Here is a 16,611-nt window from a genome sequence, read left to right on the forward strand (position 1 = left end):
TACAACAAAAATTCTATGGAAAGAAAAATTAAGATGAATTAGAGAACTAGATAATCTAATTCTAAAAAGGGGCACATCAAAGAACAAATTATAGAAATAATCAATCATTTCATTAAAGAGAATAACAATGAGGAAACAACATATCAAAATTTATGGAATATAACCAAAGTAGTACTTAGAGAAAAATTTATATCTCTGAACACTTCCATCAATAAATTAGAGAAAAAGCAGCTCACTGGGCATGCAACTAAAAAACTAGAAAAAGACCAAATTTTAAAATCCCCAATTAAATTGCTAAATTGAAAATACTAAAAATCAAAGGAGAAATTAATGAAATTGAAAGAAAAAGAAAATTAAAAGTAAGAAAACTATTGAACTAATAAATAAAATAGGAGTTTGTTTTATGAAAAAAAAAACAAATAAAATAGAGCATTGGTTAATTTGATTTAAAAAAGGAAAGAAGAAAATCAAATTATCAGTATTAAAAATGAAAAAGGTTAATTTGCCACCAATGAAGAGAAAATTGAAGCAATCTTTAGAAGCTATTTTGCCCAATTGTATGACAATAAAGTTGAGAAAGAGAAAGCAATTAATTATAAGGTTGTAGTAGTACAGGCAAGAGGTGAGGAAGATTGGAATTAGTGTGGTGTTTGTGTGAGTAAAGAGAAAGGAACAGATGAGAGAGTCTGTGGAGGTAGATATGATAAGATCTAGCAAGTGACTGGCTATATGGAATAAGTTAGAGGAGAACAGCATGATGCCCATAACCACCTCATCCTCCTCTCCAAGGTAATAGTTTTTTTATGCCTCTGTAGGTGATATCACCTCAGTGGTCAATGGAACAAATTGTTTTCATCTGCCCATTATGCTAGGGGTAACCTATTCTAAACCCAAGTCTATTCCATAGATCCTCTCTTCTGCCTCTTAGCCAGTATGGTATTGTTTTGATGATCATTGCTTTATAGTACAATTTAAGATCTGATACTGCAAGGCCCCCATCCTTCACATTTTTTTCATTAGTTTCCTTGATATTCTTGATCTTTTGTTCTTCCATGTGAACTTTATTACAGTTTTTTCTAATTCTATAAAAAAGTTTCTTGGTAGTTTGATAGGTATGGCACTGAATAAGTAAATTAATTTGAGTAGGATTGTCATTTTTATTATATTAGTTCATCCTACCCATGAACAATTACTGTTTTTCTAACTATTTATATATACTTTTAATTGTGTGGAAAGTGTTTTGTAGTTGTGTGCATATAATTCCTGTGTTTGTCTTGGCAAATAGATTCCTAAACTAAAACATAGTCTCAAATCAAAAGAGATACATATTTGTAAAGTGCTTAGTACAGTACCTTGCACATAATGGATGCTTAATCAGTATTCAGGGAGGGCTAGTACCTCTGGTGTGAAAGCTTGCTGAACCCTTTTCAGGGCTGCTGATCCATCTGCCACTGAACCTGTGGCTCTAAGAAGCTGTGGCATGTTCCTTGCCCACACTCCTATAAAACCATGTTGGTAGACTGACTAAGCAAGGTTGAGGGCAATCAGTGAGTTTGGGGATCCATTCTCTGCTTTGCCATCCAAAAGATTTTTCCAAAAATGAAGGCCTGACCTTTACTCAATATACTTCTGTGTTTCCTATTGACTCTAAAATCAAATATTATTTTATCTTTATCTTATTCTTTCTAATTTCTGTTTTTGTGAGTTTCATAGGTTATGTAATTATTTATACAATGTTAGGTGCATACCTTTTATAAGTAAATATATAAACACTGGGGTACATGCGCATAACCAAAAAAGTCTAAAGGAAAAAAACTTTGGAGACTGTGGATCCTTTTCCACCACAGCCTTCATTAGTCTCATCCAACATTCACCCCTCCCTTTTTTCTGTAGTGGATTCAGGAAGTCCTTTTGTTATTATTCTCCAAAGAGATTTTATTTTGACAATTACCTATAACAACAATTTTCAACATGTTTTCCGGAATTAGAAGATCCAAATTGTTTCCTTCTCCCTCTCAGAGATGGTAAGCAATTGGATCTGGATTATACATGTAGCTAGCTGCAAGATGTCTTCAACTTAGAAGTCTTATTGTTTACAGTGAATTCTTCAGGAAAAATCAAACTCCCCCTGAAATATTGAATTGGATTTCCGTATCCCCAGCCTTTTAAATATATGCATAAATGCATGGGGGAAGATGAGAGAATGCCGACCGTGGAGGGGGGTGGGGTCCAGAGGCTTCTGTGAGCTGATGTAATAACCCAAAGATTTATGTAAGGAAAGCTTCAGGAATAATTTGGGGGAGGGGGAAGAGCCGCCTTCCTCTCGAGGACAGCCCTAATTGTGTAATCTTTGGTTAATGATCCTCTAGGCCCAAAACTGGGCAAATTATTATCCGTGTCAATGGTGAAGGAAGAGGCATAGGTCTGAATAAACCTTCCTCTCCCCTTGTTTTCCCTCCAGCTCAAACCGAACGCTGCGGTGGCCGCTCCGGAGGATGCTGCTGTGGCCGCTACTGCGGCAGCTTCTGGGACTGCGACTGCGGCTTCTGCTGTGGCTGCCGCTGCTGCTGCAGTGATGGAAGCTGTGGAGGGAAAGGGGGGCGGGGTGGGGAGGGAAGTAATCGATCTTGTTTAGGGGCTAGTGTGTTGCTAACACTTCCTGGTGCAATTTGTGGCCATGGCTATGGACTGTGTTCATCCCATTCGCTCGTAGCCCCGACGCCAAACTGTCTGGAGGGGTGGAGTCAGGCGCAGAGGAGGAGGGAAGGACGGATTGGGAAACGGTCTGAAAGGAGGGAGGGAGAGAGGAAAGCAGGGAGGGAGGGAGGGATGCTGGGAGGAAGAGGAGCCTGTTTCTTAAACAGAACATTGAAGTGGAGGGGATTCCCCCCCGCCCCCCACCTCCAGCCTCACAGCTTGCCCTCTTTGGGTGTCTTGTTCAGGGATGATCTTTTCTTTTCTTCTCATATTTCCTTCTTTCTTTCCTTACTTCCTTTCTGTGTCTTTGTCTCAGTGTCTGTCTCTGTCTCTGTTATTCCATTAAGTTAAAACTAATTTTAACTCAAATCCTACTCCGATTCATTCAAACGAAGGACAGGAGGCGGGAAGAATGCAGAGTGCTGGGGCCAGGATCTCCACCCGGGTCTGGCAGCTTCCTCTGTCTCTTCTGGGCCCCTTTCCCCTACACCCCCTCCTCTGGAGACTCAGAAGAGGTTTGGGGGCAGCAATCGACGACTGCTACTTCTGATGGGGTTGGGGAGGGTGGGATGTGAGGGCGGACCTCGCCATTACCCTACCCCAGTCCCAAATTCAGGTCCTGATCCTCCCAGCGGGTTACTGTGAGCCCCGGGGCAGCAACACACACACACACACACACACACACACACACACACACACACACACACACACACACACACACACACGTTTATCAGATCCCCAAGGTAATTGACTCTCCCCTAGATCTCAACTAAGCCCCTGAGCCCCAACAACTAGTGAATTGTGGCCCCAGCACCAGGTAGGATGCCACCACTGGCTGGTGGTGCGGAGGGAAGAAGGATGGGCGTTTGTCTGCCTGAGTTTGTGTGTGCGCGCGGTCTTTGCCTAGAGAGGGGTGGCCAGGCTCCTTGGTTTTGAGTTAATTCTCCTGGCCCCCTGCCACCCCCACACCCCAGTAACTTTTTCTTTTCTAAACGCATTCCTGCCAATACATGCCTCCTAACTAAACCGGTGTCCATACAAAACACAAAACAGAATACCCCACTGTACAGGAGACACTTAGTCCCTTTGTCTTTGGATCTTGATTTTTCTCCGTGTGTGTCTTTCTTAAAGCCAAGAACATAAACCACACATCACCAGATTTAACCCATTGCAGCGTCCAGCCCCCATTAAATATAATATATATGTGCATATATATTAAAGCCTGAAGAGGTGTTTGTTTGCGTGATTTATTTAAAAACCGAAGAGAACTGGGAAGCCTCAATGGCTGAGCGAGCCTTGCAGACTGCACTGGCTGCCTGCATCGTGGGAAAGTGGCGGTCCGAAAAGCAAGGAACTCTTTGGCCCCGTTGTTAGTCTGTAATCGATCTCTCTTCAAGTCGAGAGGCGGAGAACTTCAAAGGCAGTTCAGGCTGTTGGAGGTCGGAGCGGGCTGTACGATCAGCTCACAAGTGCACCCTCTGTACCTCGACCCCCTCCCCCCGCCCCCCAGCATTTCCTCCCTCCTACCCCAGCCTCCCTTTTCCAGCAGAATGTGGGGAATATTGAGGCCCTCCCAATGCTTCCAACACATAATCAATAAATAAAATGCAGACTTTGGAATAGGGAGAGAACTGGGCTGTGCTCGCTCCAAGCGAAGGCAACTGCGAGGAGTTTTGGCATCCCTTGTACAGGCTGCAGGAATAATTTCTGTTCGGAGGGTGTGTGTGTGTGTGTGTGTGTGTGTGTGTGTGTGTGTGTGTGTGTGTGTGTGTGTGTGTTGTCGGTCTGGTCGTTCCTGGGCTTTCCACAGCTCCCATGAGTTACCAGAGCATAGTAAACCCCCCTTGGCACTCACCCGCATGTGCTGTCCTTAGAAGTCTGGGAGACGGGAAACAGCCCCGAGTACAATGCAGCCTTTTGAAGCCTACTACGGAGACCGAACACCAGCAGGGGCGAGCTCCGCTCCGGGATACTGAGCTCTCACACTATGTGGACGGCTGTCATTCAAGGACCAGCCATAACCCCAAACTTCCACCGTAGTTTGACTGCCGGTCAGAAAATCATACTTCTTCCTTTAGTCCATCGTTTGGGGAGAATCTTCCATGGTTCAAACAACAGCACTGTGCTGGAGGTCCGGGAGATAGAAAACCTTCTGGGTGACCTCAGTTTGTCAACAAGCATCTGAAGACCTCATCCTTAAGATGGCAGCATCCAAGTGGAGGATGTTAGGGAGCTGAAGCAACTCAAAACCGGACAATGCATCTTTCCCATATGGGTCATGAGTGTAAGTCCCAGGGATACAGGAGACTCCAGCCCAGAAAAATAGTCATGTCCAAGTGGGCTGGAGTCCCTGCTTCTTGCTCCTTGGGGTATCCGTGCTGGGCTAGCTGCAATACCTGACCTGGATGCCTGGACTCCTGTATCCCTGTGGCTAATTTAGTGGGACCACAATTACATAGGAACTGAGAAGCTAAATTATGAGCTGAATTCTGGAGACTGAGGTGGTCTTAATGGGGGGGGAGGGGATTATGCCCCCAAAGTGTTGAAAGATATGTTTGTATGTCTGTTCTTGCTGTATCTCTGAAGTTTGTAAAATGCAATCCCTTTGTAAAAGGCAATCAATATAAAGTGGTTAAATTGGGCAGCAAGGTTGTTCAGTGGTTGGGAGTCAGGCCTGAAAATGGGAGGTCCTGGGTTCAAATCTTTCCTCAGACTGTAAGATCCTGGGCAAGTCCTATAACCCCAATTGCTTAACCCTTAGTGCTCTTCTGCCTTGGAACCAATACTTAGTATTGCTTTTAAGATGGAAGGTAAAAGGTTAAAAAAATAAAGTGGTTAAATGAAACTGGGGTGCTAGTTATGGCCCTCTAGAAGAGGGAGATCTAAATGGAGGGTCCTCAAGCTGATGGCAGAAAATACCTCAGGAGACTCTGGAATTCTGAAAGATATTGTATAAGCATAGCTCAGAGAGAGTGAGGCCAGAGCAGAAAACAGTATATGTGTTGTCAAGGTTTGTTGGCCACAATACCCAGCCTGGATTTCTGGACTCCTGGATTCCTCTGGTTTACTATCTAAACCTTTGAAACTCCCATGATGGAAAACTTAACTCTCTGCACTTTGAATGAAAAAAAGAAATAATAAAAAGGTCAAAGACCCAAGACCATATCTCAAGGGCTATATGGCCTCAAATGGGAAGGTGGAGTCATCAGGAGTTCAAATCTTACTTCAGACACCTACTGACTATGTGACCCTGGGCCAGTCACTTAAAGTTTGCCTCAGTTTCCTCAGCTGTAAAATGAACTGAAGAAGGAAATTGACAAATAACTCCAAAATCTTTGCCAGGAAAACTCCAAATAGGGTCATGAAGAGTCAGACACAATTGAAAAATGACTAAACAATAGAGGTAGAATGAGGATCGGGCAAGGCCCCACAGTCATTCCCCCTTCAGTATGGTTCTCTCCCTGGAATCCATTAATAAAGCTATTGCCTTGATCCCTAAGTCTAGAATATTGACTCCAGCCTCTTTGCAGTTCTAGCTAAGTAACCAGTTGAAAAAAGGCTATTCTCAACTATGTAGCAATTGAAATAGAACCAGATAATGTCCATGCATACACCAATTTTTATTCTTCCAGAACAATTCTTCCAGAAGGCTCCTCCAAGTGAGATGATACCATCTTAGCAAACTGAGAGGTTCTGCATATGCACCAGACTCATTATATAAGTGCTTACTATGTTCTAGGTTTTGTACTAGCACTGAGAATACAAAGAGAAGTCCCTGCCTTCAAGAAGCTCACATTCTAATGGGAAGGACAACATACAAATAATTGAACATACAACACATGTACAGTGAAAAAGGAAGATAGTCTCAAATGAAAGAGATTAGCAATGGATGGGGAGTGAAGTCAGGGAGAACAACAACAAAAAAAAGGCTCCTGTACAAGATTGAGTTGATTTGACCTGTCTTAAAGCAAGCCAGAGAAAGGGAAGGGAATAAGCATTTATGTAGAACCTACTATGTGACAGGCACTGTGTTAGACACTTTACAAATATCTTATTTAAAAAAATTATTTTACATGTCAAATAAATATTTAATAATTGTTTCCTAACACTTTGGGATTCATATTCTTTCTCCCCCTTTTGCCTCTTCTCCCTCCCCAAGAAGGCAAGTAATAGGATATAGATTGCACATGTGTTATCATATAATGCACATTTCCATGTTCATAAAATTATGAAAGAAGACAGATATCACCAACACTAGAGAAAAATTTGTAAAAAAGTGAAGAATGATATGCTTCAATCTGTACTCAGACTCAGTCAATTCCTTTTATAACAGTGGAGAATCTTTTCCATCATGAGTCCCTTAGAGTTGTCCTGGATTCTTGCACTGATAATAGTTTAGTCATTTACAATCAATCATCATACTTTTTTGCTATTATTATGTACACTTTCTGGTTCTGCTCACTTCACTTTGCATCACTTTATATAAATCTTTCCAGTTTTTTTTTTTGTGATGGTTGATCATTTCTTAAGGCATAATAAGATTCCATTACAATCATATTCCTCAAATTATTCATCCAATTGATCGACATCCCTTCAGTTTCCAGTTCTTTGTCATCACAAAAAGGGCTGAAAAAATATTTCTGTGCAAGTAGGTCCTTTCCCCCATCTTTGATCTCTTTGGGATTCAGACATAGTAGTAGTATTTCTGGGTCAAAGGGTGTGCACAATAAATATTTCATTTGTTCCTCACAATTCTACAAGGTAGGCACATTTATTTTACAGTTGAGGAAATGGAGGCATACAGAGACAAGTGATTTGTCCAGGATTGAATAGTTGGTAAGTATCTGAGTCTGGATTTGAATTCAGATCTTCCTCACTTTTGGCTCTTGAATAGATCCACTCTGTCACCTAGCTGCCTCAGATAAATCTGGAGAGGGTTGCTATCTGAAATTTGAGGGTATTTGGACAAATCCAGCTCTAAGGAGACATATTTAAAGAGTTTTTAAGATGAAATTTAAAACCCTGGAAGAAAAAAATTGAAAGGAGGATAATAAGTAAGAACAAAAAATTGCAAACTTTACCCAAGTTAGACTCTCCCCAACATAGAAGAGATCAAATAGAAAACTCCTCAAGACAGATAGAAATAATGGGGGGGGGGGAATGAAAGGATTGAAAAAACTGGGGAAAAGTAAGAAATGAGCAACTTGGAAAACTGTTGGAAAACAAGGAAAAGTAATCTGGGAATCATTGAACTCCTTGAAAACCATAATTTTCAAAAGAATGGACAGTTTTCAATATTTCAGTAAGCAAAAATGAAAACTGTCCAGATCTTCTAGAACCTAATGTCAAAGTGAAGATAGATTGAACTGACCAATCATTTCCTGAAAGAAATCTCAAAAGGAAAAGTCACAGGAAGTTTATTGCCAAAATTCAAATTTTTTTAAAGAAAAAAATCTCAAACATTCAAAAAGAAAGAGTGTTAAGTACTGAGAAATGGTGGGATCACACAAGACCTATCAGCTAAGAAAATTGAAGGAGATCTTGGAATTAACATTCTGAATGAGTGACTTATTCCAAGAATAACTTATCTTGCAAAGATGAGTATAATGCTTCAGGGAAAATATATTTTAATGAAATAGGTGACTTTCAAGCTTTCTTGATTAAAATCCCAAAGTTGAAGAGCTAAGCAGGAACTTTAAAATGGGGGCCAGGGGAGGAAGGAAAGAAAGAGAGAGGAGAGACAGAGACAAAGAGAAAGAAATGGAATGGAAACACTGAATAGCCTGCCAGACCCAATAGATAACTTGGTTAATTTTGCTAAATTGCTTTTCTCTCTCTTTTTTCTTTGTTATCAAGAATGGCTTTTAGAAGAAACGGTTGAGGGGAGATAAATATTTAAAAATAAAGGTAACTTTAAAATAGAAGATTAAATTTACATTTTTACAGGAAAAAAAGAAATGTGAACACAAAGCTCAAGAGAAAACTAGAAAGAAATGATGTAAGAAAAATGTATAGTGAAGTGTGCATTACCAGGAGAAAAACTTACACAATGAAGGCACACTTAAAAACAACAACAGACTTATTACAACTTAAAAACAACAACAAAGATCAGAATAGTGAAGAACCTCATCTCCAGAAGACTTTTATGAAGCACGTTACCTACCTCTTGATAGGACACAGTGTAGAAAAGGAGATATTTGTAAGCCTGTCCATGGTATGTATCTGTTTTTTTTTTTTTTTTCTGGACTATACCTACTGCTAATTGTTATAGGGCTTTTTTGCTTTATGTTTCCATTTGGGAGGGAAGTCCAACATGGATGACAGGGGCAGTGATGGTGATGCCAAAGAATATGAAGGAAAAAAAGAAGGGCCATTGAACACTTTTTAAAGATTACTCTGAGGAGAATATAAGAAATGCTCAGAAGGACAAAGAGATAAACAGGATGGTTTTGAAAGTCTTAAATTTATTATAAACTTTTTTTTTTAAAAAGTAAATGCTTTGGAAACTCAAAGTTCACAGTTACAATATATAACTTTCTTTATGTGTTCCATTTTTATGTAGAAATACTTCGTTTGGGGAGTGGTATTTTTATATTCAGAATTTAAATGTTTTGAAAAGATTATAAATGGGAAGAATATCTTTGCTTATGCCCATCAGTACTTTTCTGAGATGATGTTATAGTTAGGTGGCATTATTTAAAATTCTCTCAGGCAAGAGATAGACTCTTGTGAGCACTTGTGTTCACTACATCCTCAGAGACTTGAAAGCATGACGGCCTCTGCCTAAACATCACCAAATATGGGGTAGCTACTATGACAACATTTACAGTGGAGTTCTTCTGAGAAAGTCGCATGTTGATTCCATTGAGATTTTTCTTCTCATCTCAGTGCCCCTACGGGGGTGAGGAGATCATGTATAGGATATAAAAGGAAGTCTGGCACTACTGGTGTGAGGGCTTGCTGAGCCTTTTTCTAGGGCTGCCCAGCCACATTTAGCGTCAACCTATCACTCAACTCTCACCTATAGTGGTTACACCCAAGCAAAATCATCTTGGCAGGTGGGCTAAATAAACCAGGTTAAGAACAACTAAATGACCGCACTTCTGTGGGTGAATTAGGGAGATGTCTACCCCAGGAGAATGGACGGAGGAGAACAATTTGTTTCAATGGATATGAAAGTTGACTGAAAAAGGTATTGTAGAGTACCTAGAACTTGGTCAGATGCCAAAGAAGCCAAGGTCATCCACTGCGTCCTGGACCATTGCTAGTCACCTTGACTTTTGTCTTGCCACTGGACTTCAACGGCTCTGGAAGAGAAAGTAAGGCTGATGGCTTTTTGTAACACTGCCTCCCTTCATTCCAATTCATACACAAGTCAAGATATCACCCCATGAACATAAGTTCAAATGTTCAAATTGTGGTTCTACCTGAGTATGATAAGGTGTACATAATGCTAGACTTAGCACCTACCAAAGCTCACATCTCCTTGAGCAACAGGCTTTTGTTGTTCTGCCTCATCTGATTGGATTCTGACAGAAATCCGTACACTAAGAAATACTACAATACTTCAGCAATCAAGGAAGTTTTCTGGTTCCCAGTGAGGTATTCCTGTGTATGCCTTGTGAAATGGTCATTCACCACCAATATATAGCTTCATTTTATTTTATCTCCTCCTGGAAATAGTCCATGTAGACAAGTTCTATTTTTTTTTTAGTATTTATGTTCTTCAAAGATGCAGCATTCATTGGTAACTTACTTCTTTGCTCACAATGAATATAAACCTCACATTTCTTGGTAGTAACTCCAAACATCTTGGGCTAGTTTTGTCTATTAGTAACTCTGGACTTCTCCCTGTCAGCCCCAATCCAAATAATTATGTAAAGCTTTCATGGCCAGAGGAACAATATATGCTAAGTGCAACAATTACACTCTGGTACCATGTGCGTCATCAGTTCCATTCCACTCTGGTACCTTATTGTACAGTTTCAGTTTCTTTCATCATTTCAATGGTAGAATAACTTCAAAGTTTTGGAACTTGGCATACAGCAAAGTTTTTAGGTGGATAGAATGCTAGACTTGGGATCAGGAAGATCTGAGTTTAAATCCTGCCTCAGATATTTACTGTGTAGTCCTAGGAAATCCCTTAATCACTGTCTGCTTCAGTTTACTCATTTGTAAAGAAGAGATAAGAATAGCAAGATTATTGTGAGGATATAATAGTTTAATTGTAAAGCACTTAGCAAACCTTTAAGCACTATGTGAATATTAACTATTATTATTGTATCACTTTTTATGGTCTCTCATTAACCATCTGCTTTTGCTGCCAGTCATTCCCAGACAGTTGCGGCAATGAAATTTAATTAAATAAAGTGAAGATCACTTATATTGTTGGCCTGCTCTCTACAGGAAGTTCCAGACCTTCAGTGATTATGCCATTTGCTTATAAACCAAATTCCTGGTTCTTGTTCATAGCCCCCTTTTTAGGCATTACCATATCTTAGGCATCACATGGCATTCATGACATGGCATCTGCATGACTTCTTTGGCTGACAGTATCTGCCAAATCAATAGTTATCTAGTGTTAGTATCCATCTTTTTCAAATAGTATTCTGGTTGGCATTGATCTGAATATTGATCAGAATATATCAGTGTATCATTGCCAGATCATATTTGCAACTTCATGGTCTAGATTTTTTAATTTCTCAATGATTGCCCACTACAGTGTCAAGAATTCTAGCTAGTGTGCAAAACAATGAGTCTGGTGGTTGCTAAGACTTCTGCTGGCAAATGGAAATGGTGACAATCACTCCATTGGTTCATGGCTGCATTTAAGTCCTCTGAGCTGGCCTCTACATTCAAGACAAAAGGCTTGGTTGAATCCATGTAAAACAAAAATGACGTGTGTGTGTGTGTGTGTGTGTGTGTGTGTGTGTGTGTGTGTTTTGTAAAATAGTTAAACAGGTCTTTTAAAGCTTTTTTGCATTTATTCATCCATCAATTCTCAAAGGGATTTGTGAATTTTAAAACAACTTACCATTTCATGACCTAATGCTTCTGGGTTTCTGCAATTCTGTCTTCATGTGTGATTTCACTCAGTTGGTTAGAAATAGAAGAATAGTTCTTTTTCTTTTAAACCCCTGCCTTCTATCTTAAAATTGATATTAAGTATGGATTCCAAGGCAGACAAGTGGTAAGGGCTAGGCAATTGGGGTTAAGTGACTTGTCTGGGATCACACAGTTCATATTTGAACCCAGATCCTCCCTACTCCAGGTCTTGGGGATCTACCTAGTATGCTACCCAGCTGCCCTTAGAAACATCATTCTTAACAAATTTGTAATTATTACTACCGCATCCCAGAAAAGTCATTAAATCTTGATGATTCTGTGAGTGTGGCCAAATCAAAAGTGTCTCTACCTCCTCTGGGATATGCTCATGCCTTATTAAAATATTTGTGACTTACATATTTTGTGAAACCTCTGCAAAACTGTAATTTTTCACTGAAAACTTTAGTTCATTTTTCTGTGACTGATACAATCATTTCATCAATCTCTCATCACGTTTCCAAGGTCTTTCTATGAAAAAATATGATCAGGACAAACTATCACCTATAGGTAACTCATGTCTCTAGTTTGCTTCCCCATCAGTCTTTTGCTCCCAAACCCCCCAAGATACCTTGGGCCATATTCTAAAACTGGCAAAAATACATCAGGACAAATGAAAGCAGTCTTCAACCTGCCTTCCTCAGGTCTTGGGATCTGGCAGAAGCCAGTGTGCACATATGACACTGAGAACTGCTGGCCTCCTAATATATGATCCACAGAATGTAGTCTTGGCTTGACACTTAGGTAGTGGTCTTCTGTATGCCTCAAGGCAAATAGCCTACATCTTACACACAGGGGGAACGTTTTCTTCCTTTGGCCTTTTTATAGTTGCATTATCCCTTTCTATCAGAGAGAACTACATTGAGTGAGGCTTTTCCATAGGAGATGCTCTTTGGTTCAACTAAAGGTAATTAGACCTTTCTCTAGGCACAGGTACATCAGTACCTGGTTAAAAAAAAAAGAATATGGAGTCAGAGAAGGCAGCCAGGTGGTGAAGCGAATTGAGAGCCAGGCCTAGAGACAAGAGATCCTGGATTCAAATCTGACCTCTGACACTTCCTTAGTTGTATGGTCCTGGGCAAATCAGTTGCTCATTGCCTAGCCCTTATCACTCTTCTGCCTTAAAATCAATACACATTATTAATTTTAAACAGAAAATAAAGATTAAAAAGAAGAATATGGAATCAGCCTGAATTGGCATATAAGATCTGGTATGGATGCAACTATGGTCAAGACAGATTATGAAAGACGGGAAGCTGGCTAGAATTAAGGGAAAACTCAATGATATTTTTTAAAGTTCTTAGTAAATATTTGTAATGGATTGATTAATTGATGGTTCTGATATTAGAAACCTAGGCAATTAGGAAGATTGTAATACCTTGAACCGAAATAGGGAAATTTGGAGTAGAGGTAAATTTAAGTGAGATGATGATGAATTAAGTTTTAAACATTTTGAGCTTGAGTTGCTATTGGGCATCTAGGTGGTGACAGCAGGAAGTTAGAGACATAGGAGACTGTTGCTAAGTAGAGAAACTTAAAGCAGTGTTTATGTTATTTAGCCATATGAACCCAAGGGGTCAGGAAATGGGATTCTCTCCCCCTCCACAAGAGGCCCAATTGCTTTGGAACCTATACATATGGTCCAGATTGAGTTTTTTCTTAGGGAAAACTTGCTACCTAAAATCAGGACTGTGTTCCTTTTCTTTCGCTTTTTCACTTATTATATTGCCAACAACCTAGAGGAAAATTATTTAAAACTTACCTAGGCTCATGTTTATAGTTTCCCCAGAGTAGTGAGTAGAAAGGTTCTCTGTCTGTCTCTCTGTCTCTCTCATAACCACCTCTTACACAGGCAGAGGCATGCACTGGGGAGGAGAAGACATGAATGTGGTGGCATAATTTCCACACCCTGTGTGACTACAGCAAGAGGATTGCAGTGGCTATTGAAATTGGTGCTGACCTCCCATCCAATCATATAATTGACCGATGGCTTGGGGAGCCAATCAAAGCAGTCATCCTTCCCACCAGCATCTTCCTGACCAATAAGAAGGGATTTCCTGTCTTTTCTAATGTAAAAAAAATCATTATTTAAATTGCAAAGTTTAAATTCCTTTTGAGAAGAATTTTAGGTAAAGAAGATGCTACCTCTCTGAATCCAGAACTGAACTGTTGGAGAAGCCACCATGAAGAAGCCTCCAGACCACAAGTTGCACAAAATTGAACTTTGGGTGTGGTTGATTGAACATTTATTTGTATGTATACTTTTATGCCAAAGGGGACTGCCCCCTAATGGCTTTTTGTCAATGTGTTCAGCAATTATTGGTTTTATTCTTTTTTCTCTTATCCTCACACTATTGCAATCTTTTAAGTTTATTATGTTTTTATGATCCTTTTGGGGAAAAATTAATTTTTCCAAAATGATCACATGGGGAATGTAAAAAATAGACTCGAATACAGGACTACAATCCCCATGAGCCTTTGCTCCACTTCCCCAGAATGCCTTGTAATCTCACCTGGGCCGAGATCGAGAAGGGATTTAAACTGATTCAAAGGCTTTTGAGGGGCTCTTGGCTCTTTTTGGACTTCGGTTTTGGAGCAGGCTCGTCTCTTGCGTGATGTAAGGTTATTTTGTCTAGGCCTCTGGCCTAGGCACATGTTTCTTACTTGTATATTCTTTAATCTTTATCCTTTAATAAACCTCTAAAAAATATAATACTCCTTGCAGAGAGAAACTGGCAGTTCTACCTGCCTCAGTCTCCCCGTCTCCCCTAAATTTTAACTGTTACACTAAGGTGCACCAGAGGTTGATCTTCCATCTCCTCAAGTTGGAGGTACAATTCATCATTACAGGTGCCAATCATTACTCAGAAAAATAATTTTGCACCTACCTGCAGTATTTGGAATACTTGAGCCAGAACCGTCCACCACCTAATGCCTATGAACTCTTTGCAAAGGGCTATGAGGACTATCTCCAGTCCCTTCTCCAGCCATTGATGGATAATCTTTTATGAAGTGTTTGAGAAGGATCCCATCAAATACTCCCAGTACCAGAAGGCCATCCACAAATGTCTCTTAGATCGTGTACCAGAAGAGGAAAAGGATGCCAACGTGCAGGTGCTGATGGTCCTAAGTGCGGGCAGAGGTCTGTTGGTGAATGCTTCTCTCCAGGCTGCAAAGCAGGCTGATCAGAGAGTGAAACTGTATGCTGTAGAGAAGAACCCCAATGCTGTGGTAACACTAGAGAACTGGCAGTTTGAAGAGTGGGGCAGCCAGGTGACAGTGGTACCATCAGACATGCAGGAATAGGTGGCACCTTGGAAGGCAGACACCATCGTTAGTGAACTCCTTCCTAGACTCCCTTGCAGATAATGAACTGTCACCTGAATGCCTGGATGGAGCCCAGCACTTCCTAAAAGATGATGGAGTAAGCATCCCAGGGGAATATACTTCTTTCCTAGTCCCTATTTCATCATCTAAGCTGTATAATGAAGTCTGGGCATGTTGAGAAAAGAACCAGGATCCTGAGGCCCAGTTTGAGATGCCTTATGTAGTTGGACTACACAACTTTCACCAGCTGGCTGAACCCCAGCCTTGCTTTACCTTTACCCATCCCAACCGAGATCCCATGATTGACAACAACCTCTACCCAACATTGGAGTTTCCTATAGATATGAACACTGTCCTGCATGGGTTTGCTGGGTACTTTGAAACCGTGCTTTATCAGAACATCACTCTGAGTATCTGTCCAGAGACCCACTCTCTGGAATGTTTTCCTGGTTTCCTATTCTCTTTCCTACGAAGCATCCCATCATTGTGCATGAAGGGCAGACTATCTGTGTTCAATTCTGGAGATGCAGCAGTGCCAAGAAAGTGTGGTATGAATGGGCAGTGACAGCACCTATCTGCTCAGCTATTCATAATCCTACTGGTCACTCCTATACCATCGGCCTCTAGTGTTTCCTGCTAGTGCCCAAAGCCTAGGAACCAGGAACCAGTCCCCACTTCCCCTATAGCATTGAAAGAACCAATAATTATTCCCTAGGGTGGGGTCACCCTTGCCATTCATCATATCAGGGTATCCTCATCTGCTTTTCCTGTCTTGTATAAAGGTGGGTAAAAGGGCAGAGTTAATTAGAGTGCCTCCTATCCCATTCTGTGATAAAAAGATCCTGGGCTAGGAAACACTGCAGAATGTGAAGCCACAGGGATGGCACAGGTTCCAGGGCTTCCTGGAGCAAACACTGATAACACTGGACTGAGTGATTTTCAACCCTATCCATCTCTGTGTTCCTCTTGGAACTTCTATGTCAAAGGAAATACAAATAAAGCAGTTATAGCCCTTCCTACCCCCATTCAAAAAAAAGTCACCCTATTTCCTGGGATGGGGATGGGGAAAGGGTATAGTAGTAGTCTCCCAGTAACCGAGAATGACGATTGTCTTTGTGCGTTTTCATCTATGGTGTATAGATGAGTGTGCACAAAGACACTTGTGCGTGAAGGAGATTTAAGTGGAAAAGTCAATGCACAGACAGTCCCACTCTCTTGTCGTTGGAAGCCTGGGTCCATTGGCACGAAAAGTCGTTACATCTGGAGACTTCCTCAGCTGCATTGGATGGCCGTGTTGTCCTTTGTGTTCCAAAACGCCCTAAGCACTCCACAGTGCTTTGCTGCATCGCCATCTCAGCCGTTGAGATTGGTTTCTTCTTCTTCTTCTTATTGGTTTCTTCTGTCTGTTCAGCCAAAGCAGTCTTCACATGCTGGGTGAGCAAAGCCCTGGTTCACCAGGGGTCAATGACCCGATGGCTACCCTCA

At 40.8% G+C, this 16,611-nt stretch overlaps 1 pseudogene; it reads left to right on the forward strand.

Moving 5' to 3' along the window:
- The first annotated feature begins 8,746 nt into the window (after window positions 1-8,746).
- Window positions 8,747-15,957, forward strand: LOC103098040 (protein arginine N-methyltransferase 5-like; annotated as a pseudogene).
- The last annotated feature ends 654 nt before the right edge of the window (window positions 15,958-16,611 follow it).

Source organism: Monodelphis domestica, chromosome 5 (assembly GCF_027887165.1).
Source record: "Monodelphis domestica isolate mMonDom1 chromosome 5, mMonDom1.pri, whole genome shotgun sequence".
NCBI lineage: Eukaryota > Metazoa > Chordata > Mammalia > Didelphimorphia > Didelphidae > Monodelphis > Monodelphis domestica.